Raw genomic sequence first — 20,454 nt, 5'->3', positions numbered from 1 at the left:
GCTTCTTTTGGCAGAGCCAACAGGAGCTTGAGAATAAGAAAAAGATAGCTGGGCCTTTCCCACAGTTTAATACCCTTTCTTCCTAGACTCACAGAAGCAAGTGTAGAATTTGCTTTTTCATCTGCTTTTCCTAATCTTTTCTTTTTTTAAGAAAATGTAACTCATGATATTTCCTACAACTGAAGGAATTAGAAATATGGTAGTTTTAAATATCAGCAACAGGACTAAAAGTTTCAAATTCATAAGCATTTTAGCTTTGGATATAAAATAGTGTCTGAAGATGTTAGGTAAGATTTTTCTTCAGTTATTTTATATATCAGTTATTTTATATTTCTGGTAACATCTGACAATAGCATTTTTAAAAGAAACAATTGTTTTTCTCTAGATGTCGAGTGAAGATATGTTTGACTATTTGACGTACAGAGCAAAAGGTAATTATTTAGAAAAAAACCACACACACATGCACACACAAAACAAGTGCTCTAAAACTTACAAAGATGTAAACAGAGATATTCATGCACAGTTTAGAAAATAGCCATTTCTTTTTATTTATTTATTTATTTATTTATTTATTTATTTTTTATTGGTGTTCAATTTACTAACATACAGAATAACCCCCAGTGCCCGTCACCCATTCACTCCCACCCTCCGCCCTCCTCCCCTTCCAACACTCCTAGTTCGTTTCCCAGAGTTAGCAGTCTTTACGTTCTGTCTCCCTTTCTGATATTTCCCACACATTTCTTCCCCCTTCCCCTATATTCCCTTTCACTATTATTTATATTCCCCAAATGAATGAGAACATATAATGTTTGTCCTTCTCCGACTGACTTACTTCACTCAGCATAATACCCTCCAGTTCCATCCACGTTGAAGCAAATGGTGGGTATTCGTCATTTCTAATAGCTGAGTAATATTCCATTGTATACATAGACCACATCTTCTTTATCCATTCATCTTTCGTTGGACACCGAGGCTCCTTCCACAGTTTGGCTATCGTGGCCATTGCTGCTATAAACATTGGGGTGTAGGTGTCCCGGCGTTTCACTGCATCTGTATCTTTGGGGTAAATCCCCAGCAGTGCAATTGCTGGGTCGTAGGGCAGGTATATTTTTAACTGTTTGAGGAACCTCCACACAGTTTTCCAGAGTGGCTGCACCAGTTCACATTCCCACCAACAGTGTATGAGGGTTCCCTTTTCTCCGCATCCTCTCCAACATTTGTTGTTTCCTGCCTTGTTAATTTTCCCCATTCTCACTGGTGTGAGGTGGTATCTCATTGTGGTTTTGATTTGTATTTCCCTAATGGCAAGTGATGCAGAGCATTTTCTCATGTGCATGTTGGCCATGTCTATGTCTTCCTCTGTGAGATTTCTGTTCATGTCTTTTGCCCATTTCATGATTGGATTGTTTGTTTCTTTGGTGTTGAGTTTAATAAGTTCTTTATAGATCTTGGAAACTAGCCCTTTATCTGATATGTCATTTGCAAATATCTTCTCCCATTCTGTAGGTTGTCTTTGAGTTTCGTTGACTGTATCCTTTGCTGTGCAAAAGCTTCTTATCTTGATTAAGCCCCAATAGTTCATTTTTGCTTTTGTTTCTTTTGCCTTCGTGGATGTATCTTGCAAGAAGTTACTATGGCCGAGTTCAAAAAGGGTGTTGCCTGTGTTCTCCTCTAGGATTTTGATGGAGTATTGTCTCACATTTAGATCTTTCATCCATTTTGAGTTTATCTTTGTGTATGGTGCAAGAGAGTGGTCTAGTTTCATTCTTCTGCATGTGGATGTCCAATTTTCCCAGCACCATTTATTGAAGAGACTGTCTTTCTTCCAATGGATAGTCTTTCCTCCTTGATCGAATATTAGTTGCCCATAAAGTTCAGGGTCCACTTCTGGATTCTCTATTCTGTTCCACTGATCTATGTGTCTGTTTTTGTGCCAGTACCACACTGTCTTGATGACCACAGCTTTGTAGTACAACCTGAAATCTGGCATTGTGATGCCCCCAGATATGGTTTTCTTTTGTAAAATTCCCCTGGCTATTCGGGGTCTTTTCTGATTCCACACAAATCTTAAAATAATTTGTTCTAACTCTCTGAAGAAAGTCCATGGTATTTTGATAGGGATTGCATTAAACGTGTATATTGCCCTGGGTAACATTGACATTTTCACAATATTAATTCTGCCAATCCATGAGCATGGAATATTTTTCCATCTCTTTGTGTCTTCCTCAATTTCTTTCAGAAGTGTTCTATAGTTTTGAGGGTATAGATCCTTTACATCTTTCACCATGACCAAGTAGGATTTATCCCTGGGACACAAGGCTGGTTCAACACCCGTAAAACAATCAATGTGATTCATCATATCAGCAAGAGAAAAACCAAGAACCATATGATCCTCTCATTGGATGCAGAGAAAGCATTTGACAAAATACAGCATCCATTCCTGATCAAAACTCTTCAGAGTGTAGGGATAGAGGGAACTTTCCTCGACATCTTAAAAGCCATCTATGAAAAGCCCACAGCAAATATCATTCTCAATGGGGAAGCACTGGGAGCCTTTCCCCTAAGATCAGGAACAAGACAGGGATGTCCACTCTCACCACTGCTGTTCAACATAGTACTGGAAGTCCTAGCCTCAGCAATCAGACAACAAAAAGACATTAAAGGCATTCAAATTGGCAAAGAAGAAGTCAAACTCTCCCTCTTCGCCGATGACATGATACTCTACATAGAAAACCCAAAAGTCTCCACCCCAAGATTCCTAGAACTCATACAGCAATTCGGTAGCGTGGCAGGATACAAAATCAATGCCCAGAAGTCAGTGGCATTTCTATACACTAACAATGAGACTGAAGAAAGAGAAATTAAGGAGTCAATCCCATTTACAATTGCACCCAAAAGCATAAGATACCTAGGAAAATAGCCATTTCAAGACAGATGAAATTTTGTGACCCAGGAGGGATGCCTGGGTGGCTCAGGGGTTGAGCATCTGCTTTCGGCTCAGGGCGTGATCCAGGGATCCTGGGATTTGAGTCTGCATCAGGCTCCCTGCGAGGAGCCTGCTTCTCCCTCTGCCTATGTCTCTGCCTCTCTCTGTGTGTCTCTCATGAATAAATAAATAAAACCTTTTTTTTTTTAAAAAAAAAAAAAAGGAGGGATCCCTGGGTGGCGCAGCGGTTTAGCGCCTGCCTTTGGCCCAGGGCACGATCCTGGAGACCCGGGATCTAATCCCACGTCGAGCTCCCGGTGCAAGGAGACTGCTTCTCACTCCGCCTATGTCTCTGCCTCTCTCTCTCTCTCTATCTCTCTCTCTCTATCTGTGATTATCATAAATCAATTTAAAAAATTTAAAAAAAAAGGAAAAAAGAAATTTTATGATCCAGGAAAGTCAAAACTAAAATCGTTTAATAAGGGCAATGACTGAAGCATGCTCATATAAAGTATTTCCTCAAAGTCTCTAACATATTAGCAACTATATAATAGACATTATGGAAAGAAAAATACAATGTTTTAAAGTAGCAAAAACAGTTTTAACTTTGTACTAACATAAAAAAATACATGCTAAAAACTCAAGTCTGGTAAGATCTTCTTCAATCTGGGAGTAAAAGGGGGGAAATATTTGTTCAAAGTAGTATCAGTAGTGCATCTTACCACAAAGAGAGTGCAATCAAGACATAACATGTTAGGTACACCTATCTTTTCTTTTTACCAGCAGTCAGTTACTTCTTCATGGAAGTACTGTCTAATCTATTTCAGTACAACCCCTGATTTAGCTTAATTTTTAAAAATAGGCAAGTAAACTTTTCTTTTCATAACCCAAAGGAAACATTTTTGAATTGAAGAGTTCCCTTCCACCTGAAATCAATACATTTGATAAGGCTTTCATTTATTGCTTTGTATCCTCTTGCTCTTCAATATACGGTGCCTGTCAGTAGTTGCCAAGCAACCATGACAATTGTGTGGTTCATATACAGTGGGCATGCATTCATTGCCATTATGTTGTACCAGGTGTGTGCGTGTGCGTGTGCGTGTGTGTGCACACTTAGAATACAACTACGGATCAGAATGAGACTCTTACAATAAACAAAGATAAGTGGAGATATACGAAACCTTTGCTAAGCATCTGTCACTTACATTAGGTAATTTAGAAGCCTTTTTATTCTTATTCTTTATGAATGAAGATTTCAAGAAAATTGATCTTTTTGTGAAATTTAGAAAAATTTATTTTTATATCTATATTCAACTTACTAGGTAAGTGTATTCATATATTTGATGGGCTTAGAGGATGAAGGATTTTGAAGAATAGCTAACATGCAGGCAGGTATTGCAGGAGAAGGCTGTCAAGATTGTAGGTGTATAGGTAAGGGTGTGTAAATGCTCTTATCCTAGGCACTCATCTTGTTTCAAGTTCATTCACTAGCTCTTCAGTCGCCACCTATATTTATAATCTGAGGAAGAAAAAGCTATAATATGAACATACTGAAAGTCTGTCTGTCTAGAATGAACAAAGTAGGCCAGGAATCATTGCTTTATGTGACATTTCTTAAAAAAAAAATTTTTGAAATAAAGAAAGGTTTTTGAGACGTTCAACTGTTTTGCTTATTTATGAGACTAATCTTTGGAGTAGCATTGTATTAAAAAAAAACTTTTCTTTTTAATACCACAGTAAAAGTTATGAAGGTTTTCCCACTGAGTATGGTATCAAACTAGTTAGCCACTCATGCCAAAAGCTGTGACAATATGTGACCAATTCTGTCATCATTCAGTGATCTTTGAGACCCCATGACTGGATGCCACTTTTATATGCTCAGTTTTCTTGTCTTTCCCAAGAAGCAATTTGTTTTAAATAATCTGGTCATTTCTGAAACTCCATTTAAAAGCTATTACCTGGAAGAAGTATTTAATCTCTTCTGTGTGACCTAAACAGGTAAAACTATGTTCAATGAGCAAATACTACTGAAATTCAGATATTTGCTCTTATTTGTTCTCAGAGATGTCCTATCATGGAAGACAGTAAGATAAGTGCAGTGAGTGGTTTTCAAGATCACTGTTGACAATATGTATATCCTACTAATATAAAAGAGATAACTTAGGGAGTTTGTATTTTTATATACACACAAAATTTACTTGTATTTTATTATTTAATATGCACATATATAATTTACTTTAACATTAATTGATCTTAAAATGAACTAATATCCTATTAAAACTGTGATATGATTGTTTTAATTATATGTATGTATATTTATTTACTTTTCATTTATTAATAAAAAAATCTTATTGAAGAATATCATGTACATAAAGGTAAAGATGATTCAGATATAAGGGGGAAATCCCAAAGAGAATATGCAAATTATTAAACTTTAACACATCAGTAGACTAGATGTTCTTCATGATTCCCTAAAAATCTAAGTTCTATTTTATGAACAAGATTCAAATATAACCTAACATGGGCCAAAAACCCATTCATCATCAGAGATTGCACTATAGGGATAATCTTAAAAGGGATTGTGACAAATGTTTTTCTGAGACTTGGTAGTTATTACATGCATGCTTACCAAGGTACATTTGATACATCTTGGTGTCCTACAATTCAACTCAATTCTAATATTATCTACCTGAAGATAGTATAACAGGTAGATAATAGTATCACAGGTTAGAGGCTCAGCCCCACAAGACTGATCCCCACTCCCTATTTCAGAAGCTAGTTTTTAGCTATCACCTGTGCTTCTGACACTCTCTTCCCCCTAAAGATCAGAGGTTCCCCTCTTCCCTAAAGATCAAAGTGGCTCACAGAACACAGAAATAACATTCCTCTTACACTGTGACTGCTTTATTGCAAATGGATGTAATTTAGGAATAGCAGATGGAAGAGGTACATAGGGCCCAGTATCTGGGAAGGGGCATGGAGCTTTCATACTCTCTCCACACCTGCCACTCTCCCCACATTTCCATGTGTCCATCAACCTGAAAGGTCTTGGAACTCTATGGAGACTTTAGGAGGTTTTTATGGACTCTTCATGACATAGGCACAATTGATTACATCATTGCTCATTAGTGACTGATTCAACCTCCAGCTCCTCTTCACTCCCCAGAGGTCAGGGAGGTAGAAATGAAAGCTCTCACCTTCTTTCACATGGTTGGCTCCTCTGGCAACCAGCCTTCTTCATCCTTAGGTGCTTTCCAAAAGTTCCCTCATTAATATAACAAAAGATATCTTTATTACTCTCATACTTAGAAAATTCCAAGGGTTTTAGGAGCTCTGTGAAATCATGCACAAAAACCAAATATATATTTCATAAAAATCACAGTACCTCCTATCAAAATGAATGCAGATCTCCCAGCTATATCAACCCGAACCTCTAAGTACTTGGCAGAGCTGTAAGAGTGCAACAGTAATTGGAACTTTTTCTTTACCTCAGCCTAACAAAAAGAAATATGAAATACTTACTGAACTATCCAAAAGGAGAATATTTCACCAGATAAATAAATACCTTGTGTTAGTGTCAGGGAATACATAGTAAAGCCATGATACTTGTTATTTTATTCTGAGGTTAGTAAGAACTTTAAAATATATTTATGAGCCTGAATATATTTTTACATGACAGGCATTCCTTGAGATTTCACGTATGCAAGATGCCGCCTATTAAACTTCTAATTTTTTTGGCCATTTAGTGTATTTACCTGTCACATTAATTGCCATAAGTCCAAATTCGGCAATGTATGTTGTACTAAAAAAGAATAAGTGGATATTTTAATAACCATATACTTAAGCTTCCATCTGTTTTCAAAGATTGCAAGTATATTTTTTGCTATCACATATTAAAGCTTAGTGCCTGAAAAAAACTATACAATTGTGCAGTTACTTGAAATATATTATCAGACATTCTTTCACTTTTGTAATGCAAAGGTCTAATTTATTTATGTTAAAAAAGAAACAAGAAGCTCAAGATAGAGTAATTTGTGCTAAATCCCACATCAACAAATCAAGACCTAATAACTAACCTGCTGTAAATTCAGTCTCTATCAGGAATGTGACCTTTAAACCAAGCTGGTATTACCTGGTCAGCACTAGTGGGGTAATATGCCTGATAGACACTTGCATTCCACCAGAGAAGGGTGACCTTGCCTGGAAAAGTCTACTCTTAGCTAGAAACTTCCTTTTTCTACCTCCTCATGCCTTCCATTTTGTACAGCTCTCTGGAACTCACTTCTACTGCTAAATTGGGATGCTGCCCAATCAGGAATAATTAAATAGACAAGTAGTTCTCTAAATTTAGACAGCTGCATTTTATTTTGTAACATTTGTAACACCCATGATTTAAGTGACTAAACAAAATTACTTTAAAATACATAACAATAATATAGTTCAAAAATCAACACATCCAAAATATGGCATTTCAGGGGGCTTATATCCTCAAATAGGTAGTTGAAGGTGGAGAACAAGTCAACAGGGATGGCAATAATAAATTTTGGAAAAAGAAGAAAAAAATAAACTTTTCTTTCTCAAGGTCTGAAATAATTGAGAAATGGAGTTAGGTATGTAAAAATCATATTTTGCTTTATTGCTAATAATGACAAAATTAGGTTATGTCTTCAGATATGTCAAAAGGGAGATGAGGAGTCAGGGAGAGGTGAAGAATCTTACTACAGTGGCCTTCCCTCTATTGTGAGTAAATTAACTGTAAGTTATAAGCAACTTATATTGCAGAGTGCTCTCTTTGATTAAAAATGAACTCAAAGCTTTATCTCACTTTATCATCAAAATAACTCTTAAATACACCTAAATCAATGGTCACTATCAAAATAATACCATTACATTGGGGTGCCTGAGTGGCTCAGTGGGTTAAGTGTCCAACTTCTGATTTTAGCTCAGGTCATGATCTCAGGATTAGGAGATTGAACCTCACATCAGGTTCTGTGCTGGGCATGGAGTCTGCTTCGAATCTCTCTCTCCCTCTCCTTCTGTTCCTCCTCTACCCTCTTTGTTTCTCCCTCTCTAAAAGAAAAAAAAAAGAAATAATACCATAATAATAATAATAATAATAATAACAATAATAATAATAATAAATGGTATTCTCTAAAAATGACAGAAGAGGAAACCAAAGGATAGACTTTGGGAATAGAGCTCATAAAAGTTTGTAGAGCTCACTAGTAGAAGCACGGACACACTTTGGAAACTGGCATAAAGCAGGGATGCATATATGTTCTGGTACAGCAACAAAATAGCTGTGTGATATTTAGTTGTTTCCATCACATCTCTGAACCTTTACCCCTGTTTCCTATCTTTCAGTCAACTACAACTATATCTGTTTCTAGGTTATTGGGGCAAGGTGTAGTTAAACTGAATTAGATAATATTTGAAATAATATTTGACATGTGGTCAACTTTTAACAAGTGGTAGTTCCTGTTCTTTCTTCCTACCCCCCAATTCTTTGTTCCCAATCCTGGGCTTTTCTGTTATTCTACAGTATCTTTCTGTATCAAAGTATTCCTAACTTGGAATAGATTAGGCAAGTAATATGTAATATATCCATTCAAAAAGAAATGTAAACATTGGCACAGGCAAAGAATCTGGATTCCTAATTAAACACTAGCAGGCATGGTATGGTACATCATAGCTTCATAGGAATGTTTACTAGTTCTGCCTGCAGCACTTGATGGTTCAATTGCCTATCATTGTGACAATCACTGCGCTTCTGCCTATGATATGATATGTAAATATATTTCAACATCAGACCTTTATGAGACCTTATGCAAGAAATAGGAAGATATTTTATTATTTAATTAAAAATTTCCAACTTCTACAAGAGTTTTTTCCTTACTTGAGGGCAATAATGTATTGGCCTGGAAATAAACAATAGGATGTCAGAACTTCTGTGCTACCTTGAAAAAGCATGATGGCACTAAATTATTTAGGCAGCCATTGCCTATTGGCATTATTATACTCTTGGGACAGTAATTTTTAATAAATATTTTACAAGAGTTAAATCATATTTCTACTTTTATACTCTATGAATTTCAAGAGTGATCATAATTTCACTATTTGAGTCCCCATAAATTTTATTCATAGAAACAAAATAAATAAGCGAGTATCTCAACATTCACTCATTATTATAATACTCAATGCTTCAATAATTTATCTAAAGAAAGAATAAAAAAAGATACTTCCATGGGCATAGTATGTGTATATAACTTATGGGAAAATGGTTAAAAGCAAGGTAATTGAGCTTTACTCAATTTAGTCATAGGTTCATCAATTCAATCATTCAGCATTTATAGTATGTTAAGTATCCACACTGTTCTAAGCATCGAACTATATCCTGGCTTATTTATTTAAGGTGCTTTACCATGTTATTGGAAATGGACAATTCTTACTTAATTATTAACTTCAGGAAACTAAGTATCATGTACACAATCAGTTTCTATACTGATTAAAAATAAACATTTCTTGTTGCCAGTTTATAAAGGTGTGATGAAAATTCAAGTGCTAATCTGTGAGCTCCTTTTTTTTTCCCTACAACTAAGCAACTATCATGATCTCATGCAGTAGAATAAAAATTTTAAAGATTATCATCTTTATTGTTTTCATCCTAGTAATTTCTCAATGTTGACCTAAATCAGCAGGCTTTATTCACAAAATTCTCACTGACTCAATGCCATTTATACAGTATCTCAGCATGTTACCAATGTCTATTGACTTTTCTTACTTAGAACTCATCTTAACAATTTGCAATTTACTTTAAAAATGGTATTGTTGCCTCCTAGAATACTATGCTTGATTACTTTTCCTCAATCCTTTTAGAAAATTAGTCTCATTCTGATACTTCACTCTTCCTTTGAGTTTTAAATAGGAGATCATTAGCTCTAAGATTGTGTACTCGATGTTTTAGCTTTGTCCTAAACTCTTAAGCACCTCAGAGAAGCCTTTGCAGATATTTATTGATCTGCATACCCTGTCATGTACTACTTGGGAAAATACAAGAAATACTGCTGAACATTGATGGTCCCCTACAGAAGCTAACAATCTGAAAATATTTAAGTTTCCATAAAAATTGATGGAGTAAGATAGAGATCAGGGATATAAGATCAATGATAACCTCATCATCATATAGGATTAAAATTGTTAGATTTCCCCAATTTATTAGTGTCTAAAGTTATACACACTAATATTTTTTTCAGATTCTGGACTATACATAATGCCAATTATATTTCATTTGCCAGCTTATAGTGGGGTCTTTTTGTATTCTAGGATCCACTTGAATCTGGATGTGGTATCTTGGACGACACAGAATGAAATGCAAGATAATAAGAAGGATACGAAATGGATCGTAAAGCTTCTGCTCAGAAGACTTTATGTCACCTCTTCTACTTCACTCATCAAACCAAGCCATGTGTCTGAGCTTTATGGCAACAGGACAGAGACCCAGTACTAGTAACATGATATGGAATAGAGATGTATAATCCTATTATAGGTGGGACAACAAATAATTGGAAATAAATTAAAATCTTGGGTTACAAATTGTTATTTTCCTCCCTTTAAATCACAGAATATGTTTATTCCTCCTCTAGGAAGATTTTTTTAAAAACCAACTCAAAGTCTAGGACTTTGTAATAATTTCTACATCTGGCTCATTACAGCTCCTCTTGATCTGGGATTTATGAAATAAGATGTCGGATTATTTGTCTCTCCTCTCCAACAAAAGTACATAGTCATAGGAAAAGAACAAAATAATTGCAATAAATACTTCCATTTGAAAGAGGGAAAATAGAAGGTATATATACAATACATAGTCACTAGCTCATAATTTAAAATCTTGTCAGTAATGTTCCCAGTTTATGTCCTAGTAATGCTCCCTGCGCCTACTTGTTCTTCAGTCTATCAATCTCCATGTTCCTGGCTCGGCCTCTTACATGATCTTTTCTTTGTAGTATCTTTGTTAGAATCAACACATATGGAGGGAGCTGCTTCTTGCCTATAGAAATGGGAGTCTGGGGCACCTGAATGGCTCAGTTGGATAAGCACCTGCCTTTGACTCACAGCATGATCTCAAGGTCCTGGGATCAAGTCCTGCAGTCCTGCAGATTGGGCTCTCTGCTCAGCATGGAGTCTGCTTCCCCCTCCACCCCTGCCTCCTGTTTGTGCTCTCTTGTGCTTTCTGTCAAATAAATAAATAAAATCTTTAAAAAATATATAGAAATGTGAGTCTGAGTAAAATGTATTTGTTTTGAACAGTCATAATCATGTTTAATCCCAGTGAACTTTTTGAATATGACAAGTTTGCAAAAAAAACTTAGCTTTTTATCTATTTGATCCCAGTACATTTTATGTGATAGTGGTAAACCCACCATTCTTTTTGATATATGCCTCTTTCTTCAGGTTTCAATGGCAAATTCATGCCCTTAATCTTGTTTTCTTGAGCCATCTAGTCCACTGAAAGTTTAAATGAGCACATCTTAACCAATTAAACAACTTTAAAAATTTTTTGAAGACCATGCTCCTGAGTAGGACCTAAGATTGACTCTAATTAGCTTTCTGTCATATCTATTCTCATTATCTCATCTTGGATTATGAGTTTTCTGGCTTCCTAGTCATTAGTATTTGGCAGGGAAAGAACACGGCATAGACTTTGATCAGAGATTCTCTAGATACTAAGGTTCCCTCTTTCCCTGTATAATTCTCTGCTTTGCCAGAACAGGAAAGTTTCATCTTGTTTTACAGGTTTGAAGTAGCAAACAATACTGATTCTGAATAATCACACATTCTTCTAAATCTACTATTTTATGCCTAAAACAGAAGTTTAAAAACAAATATTGCATTTTTGTGTTCTTCTCTATTATCCTCCTCTCAAGACAAATATGGTGAATTTCCTACTTGCCTGAATTGTGAGAGGAAGAGAAAATGGGCATAGGAAGCTAAGGAAAAACACAGTGATTGCTTTTCTAAATATTATCCTTCTGCAGATAATGTTTTTAAATTTTCTTTCTTTCCTGTGTTCCTGTCACCATTTTCTTTTGCCAGAGAGCTGAATCAGAAACTATTTAGATAAAGTTAGGTATAGCATAACTATGACATTTTACTACATTCTCTACAAAGAAGTTTTTCTATGAACAATCTCAGTATTTAGTTTGTTTCAGAGAAAAGCAACAGGCTATATACGTAAACTAAATTTTAGCTTTTTATCCATTTAGATGTTCTTGTAAGATCCTGGCTTGGATAAATTAGTAAGACTAACTGCATTGAAAGATATAAGTAATAAGTATCTATACTCTTATATTGAACCTTTTTACTGTTTTGTTTATCCTTTATATAATTTAGTTAATTTGGATTAAACTTTTTTTAAAAAGTGAGGAAAACATCCACTTATATTTGAACAGGAGAATGAATACACACACACACACATGCACGCACACACATATTAGCTTATTAGATTTTTAGGGAGATAAGATTTTTCACTAGTTCATAATGTAGGCAAATGTTGTGCAATGCTTTATATTTCTTTCTTTTGTTCAGTATATATTTATTAGGCAGCAGCTAGAGAAATATGAGGAAAACAGGGCTAAAATGAGCTTATAACAAAGGGATAAGTACATTGAAAGGACAAAGAAAGGTCTTACAAGAAGTATTACACGTGAGTCAATCTGAGTCCAATTTGGAATGGAAAACAATACAGTAATATGAAAGTTTAATATAAAGAATTATTAACTATAACAGAGGATCAAAGAAGCTATATAGCATATGGAACACGCTGTAAAAGATTAATGAACTGATATAGAAATGTGAATAAGTCATTGATTAGGGTATGAAAAAGCACACAGATGAAATAAAAAAGATTAAGAAGCATAGACAATAGAATTAGAAGATGGAAATTAAGTTAAATTAGAATTACAGAAGGAAATATTAGGGATTAGTGGCAAGGAAATATGGGAAAAATAATTGAGGAGAAGTTAGCTAGTCAAAAGGAGGATAGAATTGGCTTTGAGGTGTGTTATAGACTGAATGTTTAAGTCTCCTTCTAAACATATATGGATGCCCTAACCCCCATTGTGATAATATTTGAAGGTGTGATCTTTGGGAGGTACTTAGGGTTAGATTAGGTCATATGGGTAGGGTTATCACAATGAGATTAGTGCTCTTATGAAAAAAGGAAGATATTTCTCTCTCTCTCTCTCTCTCTCTCTCTCTCTGTCTCTCTCTCCATGTGAACTCACTGAAGAAAGGCCATATGCAGATGCAGGGAGAACCTGGCCCCTCTGGTACTCACACAGTGCCTTCACTGGTACTGGATTGGCTGGTACCTTGATCTTAGATTTCCTGGTCTATAGAACTGGGAGAAAAATTTCTATTGCTTAAGCTACCCAGTCTATGCTCTTTTTGTTAGAGCTGCGTGAGCAGGCTAAGGGCAGAAGAAACAAAACATTCCAGGAAAATGAAGTTACATGCAAAACTCCAGCAAGTATAGTGACTAAAAAGTCAGTCTTTGCTATACTGTAGAGTTTAAGTTCAGGGAAAAAATGAATCTGGAATTCTATGCAGAGGCCAGATCATGAAGTGCCTTGTTATCTGTGCTTAACAATGAATTATACCCAAAAGTCAAGAAAAGCCTTTAAAGTATTTTTAGACATAGACTTTAGGCAATCCTGAATTGAAGCTTTCAAGTGAATCTACAGTACAAACTGATTATCTCTGGTTTAAAGAGTTAGTTGCTGGATGTCAGCTAGATGGCAACTAAGAAGGACCAGGCCCTCCTTCCTCCACGGAGATACTGAATTAAGAACCATAACAGTTGAGGAGACTGTGGTGCACTGATCCCAGCCTGTGATTGGGTTATACACTCCTATCCTCCCTTTCTGCAATGCAGCTATACTATCCTTTTAAATAACTGTTTTTTTTTTAATCTTTTTATTTTTAATTCTAAGATTGTAGTTTTTATTTAAAACAGCAACCCTCTTCAGAGCTTTTGACTTCCATGCTGAAGAATTTTGATTACTTTTTAGTAGATCAAATCTAAATTCTTGGGCAAAATATTAGGGCTTTCATAATAAACCATGGATAACATTTTTAGCTTCATCACCATAGATTCCCAAACATCTTAGACCTTTTGATCCAGAACAATATATGAAATTTCATGTTACCATTCATTTGTAGTGTTCTTATCTAGTGTAGCGTCTGAAGTCAGACTGTCTGAATTCTAGTCCCACTCTTTCACTCATCAGTTGTGTGACCTTGCCTTGTTATTCATCTGTCTAGATCTCAGTTTTTCCACATACAAAAAACATATTTTGGGTGCTCAGTAAATGTTAGCTAGTATTTTGCTTAGATTGGCCTTCTCATTTCCTACTTGATTTCAAAAATTCATTTTCCCTATAAAATCCTCATGGATTTCCCCCAGGAGAAAAAAAAGGCATCACTTTTTCCTCTGTGTTTCAAAAGCACTTTCTATATAGCTTTGTTAAAGAGCCTTCACTATCTATTAGCTACCCATTTTTCTATTACCCTATCTACCTATTTTCTTTCATTAGTGTATAGGTCTGTCCAAGTAGATGGAGACAAACTTGCAAGTAGGAACTACACAGTATTCTTTTTTGCACTGCTTAATGAATGTTTGTTAAGTAAATAAATGCATAAAATATAAAGGGACTCGATTTTCAAGAAGATCATGTGAAGTAAATGATTATATATAATTAGTGAATTTTATAACACTTTTGTCCCAGAAACATGAATGCATACCATTAACAAAAGAATAAGTAATATTTAAGAGCACTTTAGTCTTTAATGTTTTATTTCATAATCCCCTCAGAAAAATGCAGACTATGAGCCTCACTGATAAAGTGTGAACATTACCAAAGCAAAGGATGGAGGCAGATTAAGAATTCTTAATGCTAGATCATAAAGATGCAATACAATTAGATTTGGTCTCTTCCCAGTTTAATTTAGTTTATCCCCTTAGGAGAGATCCATTCACCATATTTAATTTAGCTGTAACTCAGTGTAGTAAATTTTTTTTTTTTAAAAAAAGAAATCTTAATGAGTTGAAGACATGCACCAAAAGTTTCTGATTTCTCTATAAAAATGTTTTTTATTGTATTAATAATACTTAAGAAGTAAGTTTAACTTTGTAAAGTAATTCTGCTTAAGAATATCATTAAAAACACCTCAAAGTTTACATGCCAACAGACAAAAATTTAGATAGATTTTAGAACTCTGTTAGAAATTTAATTTTTTTTCCCCTCATCTGAATAAAAGAACAAAAGTGTAATGATTGAAAAAAAGAAGGGAAGGACAGTAGGGAGCAACAGAGGGAGGGAGGGAGGGAAGAAAGGGAAAGAATCCCTTTCTTTGATTTGATATGCTAAATCAAAGTAAACCGTGGGAGGTCATTATTATTCAACCCAAGTCACAGTCTTTTTTTCTTGAAATGCTCAAATTTTATATCTATATTATGAGAATCACCACAATTTTACAGTTTACATTTAGCATCCAACTTCAGCACACACCCAAAAAACAAAACAAAACAAAACAAAATAAAAAAACAAACAAAAAAAGTGTTCACCTAATTTCTGTTTGGGCATCTAGTGATGCAATCTTTTAAAAATAATTCTGATTTGGGCCACATTGCTTAAAAAAAGAATTCTGACTTGGGTCACATTCCTTATCTTACTGTCAATGGTGCATCAGTCATGGATTGAAACCTGCTCCTAGAAATGGGAGCTTGGATACATCCCTTAGTAGGAGTTGTGCTCATAGCCCTGGGATAGCTTGTAACACCTTTCAGTGCTGGTCAGCAGTCTCAATCTTCATTCTACTATAGAAATTCAACAGTCTTGGAAAGTTCAAAAGTAATTGCATGACCACAAAACTTCATCAATGCCAAAGAATTTATGATATCAAAACTGATATTGACGATGATTCTAACTTAAAGGGATCCTACCAAAGATTGATAGGGTGTATTTCAATATTCATTCTCTTTTCCTGGCTCCCACCTGACTTTCATAAAAAGTTAAGAGACCATTTTTCTATACTCCAATGGTATCTCTGCTGGGGATCTCCCATGATATCATGCTGGTATATTTTCCCTTTAGCATAATTATCACTGGTGCATTTTTTTTTTTTAAGAGGAGGGTTGGCTACAATTCAGAAAATGGCAGAACATAATTCTCCTCCAGATTCATCATGACATTGTGTGTAGTATTCAAAGCAGCAAAAACTTTATTTTGAGAAGAAATTAAAAAGATATAACCATAACTGTAAAACTCTAGGGAGAAGATAGTTTGGGAGGGAAAAAATATAATTTAAAAAGTCACTTTTCTGGTCTCATATGTATAAAGTAAAATGTGAACACCGATATTGACTTTGACAGTCAAAATCCAGGAATGAGAGTTTTTAGAGCTTATTTTGAAAATCAAAACAAAGCAAAAATAAAACATTTAACCACTTGGATTCCAATCACAGTTCAGCAAAAAAGAAAAGAAAGGAGAGTATGACAGAGAGAAAAATGTGTTTATAAAGATGTTAGTACTGAAGCACAGTTCTGGCAAATACAAGAAAAATGGTGAAATGATAACTTCAATTGGATGATCAATGGAATCTAAACCAGAGGAAAGACTTTTTAGATTCAATTTCTTAGCATTGTGCATAACACTTTAAAAAGATCTTCTGCCATATGCAAAGGTGAATGTGAATGGTTTTATCTTTGACAAAGTAATTCCAAGAGAAACCAGATTGTTAACTGCTTACCATACCCCAACGCAGAGTAGAAGCCTCAACAGCATGAGGAAATCATATTTAAATACAATCAGTCTGATGGGGATTGTAATTATCTCTTGCAGACAATTTAAAAACTGGGTTGTATGAGGAAAAATGCACAGATTTTGGAGGGCAGACATGGTGAAGTTTAAATTTTGTTTCTGCTACTAATCATATAACTTTCAGAAAGAATGCTTGATTTCAAAATGATTATTATAGGCTAGGGCATTAAAATGGCATTTTTGATACTTTTGATAACATTAAAAATAATCAGTGATCCTAGCCATCTAATCACCTTCTTCCACAGATGTTTTTGATGTACATTAGTTGTCTTTTTTTTCTCCTGTGGGAGCATAAATAAACGGCCAGCATTATAGCTACGTATGCATTGGAACAACTGGAAATAAAAAGTGAAAAAGTCATCATTGACATCTATATATTGTTTGGTTTCTATAAAAAAATGATCTGTAACTCATATAATTTTCTTAACCCCTCTGTTTTCCTCTTAGTCACTGAAATTGTTTTTTTCAGCTAAAACTAATATATTAAGCTTTAAGGTTCCATATTAGACTCTATGACTGAAGAATCGCTATTATTTATTCATCATTATTTCAAATTCTTGAATCCTAAAATCTAAACAGAAGTAATTATAAGAATAATCACTTCTGTGGGTGATGAGATTCCAAATCATTATGAGACCAGAGTTTAAAATTCATGTAGAGGACAAAGATGGAGTACATAACAGAATTAAGAAAAAAAAAAAAAAAAAGGGATCCCTGGGTGGCGCAGCGGTTTGGCGCCTGCCTTTGGCCCAGGGCGCGATCCTGGAGACCCGGGATCGAATCCCACGTCGGGCTCCCGGTGCATGGAGCCTGCTTCTCCCTCTGCCTGTGTCTCTGCCTCTCTCTCTTTCTCTCTCTGTGACTATCATAAATAAATAAAAATTAAAAAAAAAAAAAAAAGAAAAGAAAAAAACCAAATGATTAGTTTCTTTTTTTAAAAGATTTTATTAATTTTAGAAAGAGAGAACAAGGGGATCCCTGGGTGGCGCAGCGGTTTGGCGCCTGCCTTTGGCCCAGGGCGCGATCCTGGAGACCCGGGATCGAATCCCACGTCGGGCTCCCGGTGCATGGAGCCTGCTTCTCCCTCTGCCTGTGTCTCTGCCTCTCTCTCTCTCTCTCTCTCTGTGACTATCATAAATAAATAAAAATTAAAAAAAAAAAAAAAAGAAAGAGAGAACAAGAGCAGGGGAGAGGCAGAGGGCGAGGGGGAAAGAATCTGAGCAGACTCCCCACTGAGTGCAGAGCCAGATGCAAAGCTCAATCCAATGATTGTGATATTGCAACCATGAGATCGCGACCTGAGCTAAAACCACTTAACTCAGTGAGACACCCAGATGTCCAAGAATGACCAAGTTCTTAAGTAAGCTGAGTGAGTATAGTAGGAGCTTGGAATAGGGGAAGTAGTTGAAAGTACGGAATTTCAGTTTTAAAGAATACGGACTCTATAAAAAGGGGTTAGCACCATATGAGTTACATGGATTGGATATGATACTTCTTCAGCCTAAAATCCTCTTGATACCTAATTATAAAGACAAAATAGCATAACCTATGCAAAGCAACTAACATAGAGCTTTGCACATTGTTGGTACTTAATATGTGCTACCTTATTATTTTATTATCTTTGTGGAAATAGAATAAGAGAAATTTTGACTTGAAAAATATGACTTAAATTGGTCATTGAAAACTTGAGAGGATCTTAAAAAGTAACCCGAGTATGATAGCTAAAGGAGAGGTATTCTCCAAATGGAAGGAAGAGAACAAACAAAGGCATGGAGGAAGGCATTCATGTATGTACTTCCTCAAGAGATAACAAAGAAAACTGCCCAAATAGAGCAAGAGATTCTTGGGGAGAACACAAATTTGATAATAAATTTGGATGTCAAATAGGCTACCTAATTACAATCATGTAAAATAACTTCCTCAAAATTATCTAAGTCTTTTGTCAAGCACAATTCTAGTCATAGAATTGCTAATCCTAGAGAAAGTTCCTGCAATAAATTTCACTTTTAATATTATCTGACATGATAAGATAGTTATGTTGTAATAACAAGTTATCTGCCCAATCTCAATGGCTGAGTACAACAAAAGTTTATTCACACTAATAGTATATGTGTAATGTGTATTAGTAAAGATCTCTGAATGTCATGGCCACTCAGAAACAATGATGAAGACACAGTCCCCACACACACTTCCATTAATGCTAAGGCAGAGAAAGGGGTCTTGCAGGCCTCATGCTAACACAGAAAATTATAGCCTGAAGCTGAAACATGCTATTCTGTTACAGCTGATCAGCTAACACAAGCTGCATGGCTGCCTGACTCAAAGGGAGTGGGAAAGTACAATTCTACTCAGAAGGAGACAGAATATTTTTGAATTAGCTTTCAGTACTCCATAATCTTAAATTATCATTTTAATTCAATGCTGCCTGTTACACTAAAAGCAAATTTATAATCTAAATTTATCTTATCATCTGGGAAAATAGTTGCTATCTATTTATATTGTATGTTATATACATCTTTTTCAAATTAATACCTTAGTGATTACTGTGGGGATTACAATTAACTTCTCAATTTATAAATATCTAGTTCAGATAAATATCACCATAATTAGAAGAGAATATGAAATTTTTCCTTTTCCATAACTCCCTTCCTTCATCAAACCTTTGTGCTACTATTGTATAAATTGCACCTTTGTGCATAATAACCCCATCAACAGAATTTTATAATTATCACTTTATGCAATTGAGTTTTTAAAAAAAAATCATCTAAGAAAGAATTACAGATAAAAAAATACATACATCCTATCTTTTATATCAAGCTATGTTGTTACCTTTACTAGCATTATTTCTTTGTGTAGAATCAAATTAGTTGTCTAGTGACATTTCATGTTAGCCTGAAAGGCTCCTTTCAGGATTTGATGCAGAGCAGGTCTGCTAGAAAAAAATTTGCTTAGTTTTTGTTTGAGTATGTCTTAATTTCTCCTTCATTTTTTGAAAGATGTTTTTGCTGGATATAAAATTCTTGAATGACATTTTTTTTTCTTCCAAGACTGAATATGTAGTCCCACTGCCTCCTGGCCTCATAATTTCTGATTATGAGCAACTCTTTATCAGCTGTATGTGTTGAGGCACCTCTCTTGGTGCTTTGAAGATTCTATTGTCTTTCCACAGTTAGATTTTGAGGTCCCTCGGTATAAATTTCTAAGCTTTCTTTCCTAGAGTTTGTGAGCTTTTTTCAGTGTAGATTGATATTATTCATATTACCTCAAATATTCTTTTTGCCTTCCTTTTCCACTCTTACTTTCTCTTCCTCTGCCTCTCTCCATTGTGAGTACGTCTGTTTGTTTTATGGTGTCCCAGGTCTCTGAGGTCCTATTCATTTCTCTTCATTCTTTCTTCTTTCTGCTTTGATAGATTGTATACTATCTTTCTTCTTTCTGCTTTGATAGATTGTATACTATCAATTGACCTATCTTCAAGTTCTCTGATTCTTTCTTCTGCCAACTATAATTTGCTATGGGGCTTTCTAATGAATTTCCAATTTCAGTTATTTTATTTTCAACTGCATAATTTCTATTTGCTTCCAATTTTTAATATTATAATTCCAAAAAATATGATTTCAATCTCTTCATTGATATTCTCTACTTAGT

This window comes from Canis lupus, chromosome 11 (genome assembly GCF_011100685.1).
Source record: "Canis lupus familiaris isolate Mischka breed German Shepherd chromosome 11, alternate assembly UU_Cfam_GSD_1.0, whole genome shotgun sequence".
Taxonomy (NCBI): domain Eukaryota; kingdom Metazoa; phylum Chordata; class Mammalia; order Carnivora; family Canidae; genus Canis; species Canis lupus.
Note: the sequence above shows the minus strand (reverse complement) of the source record.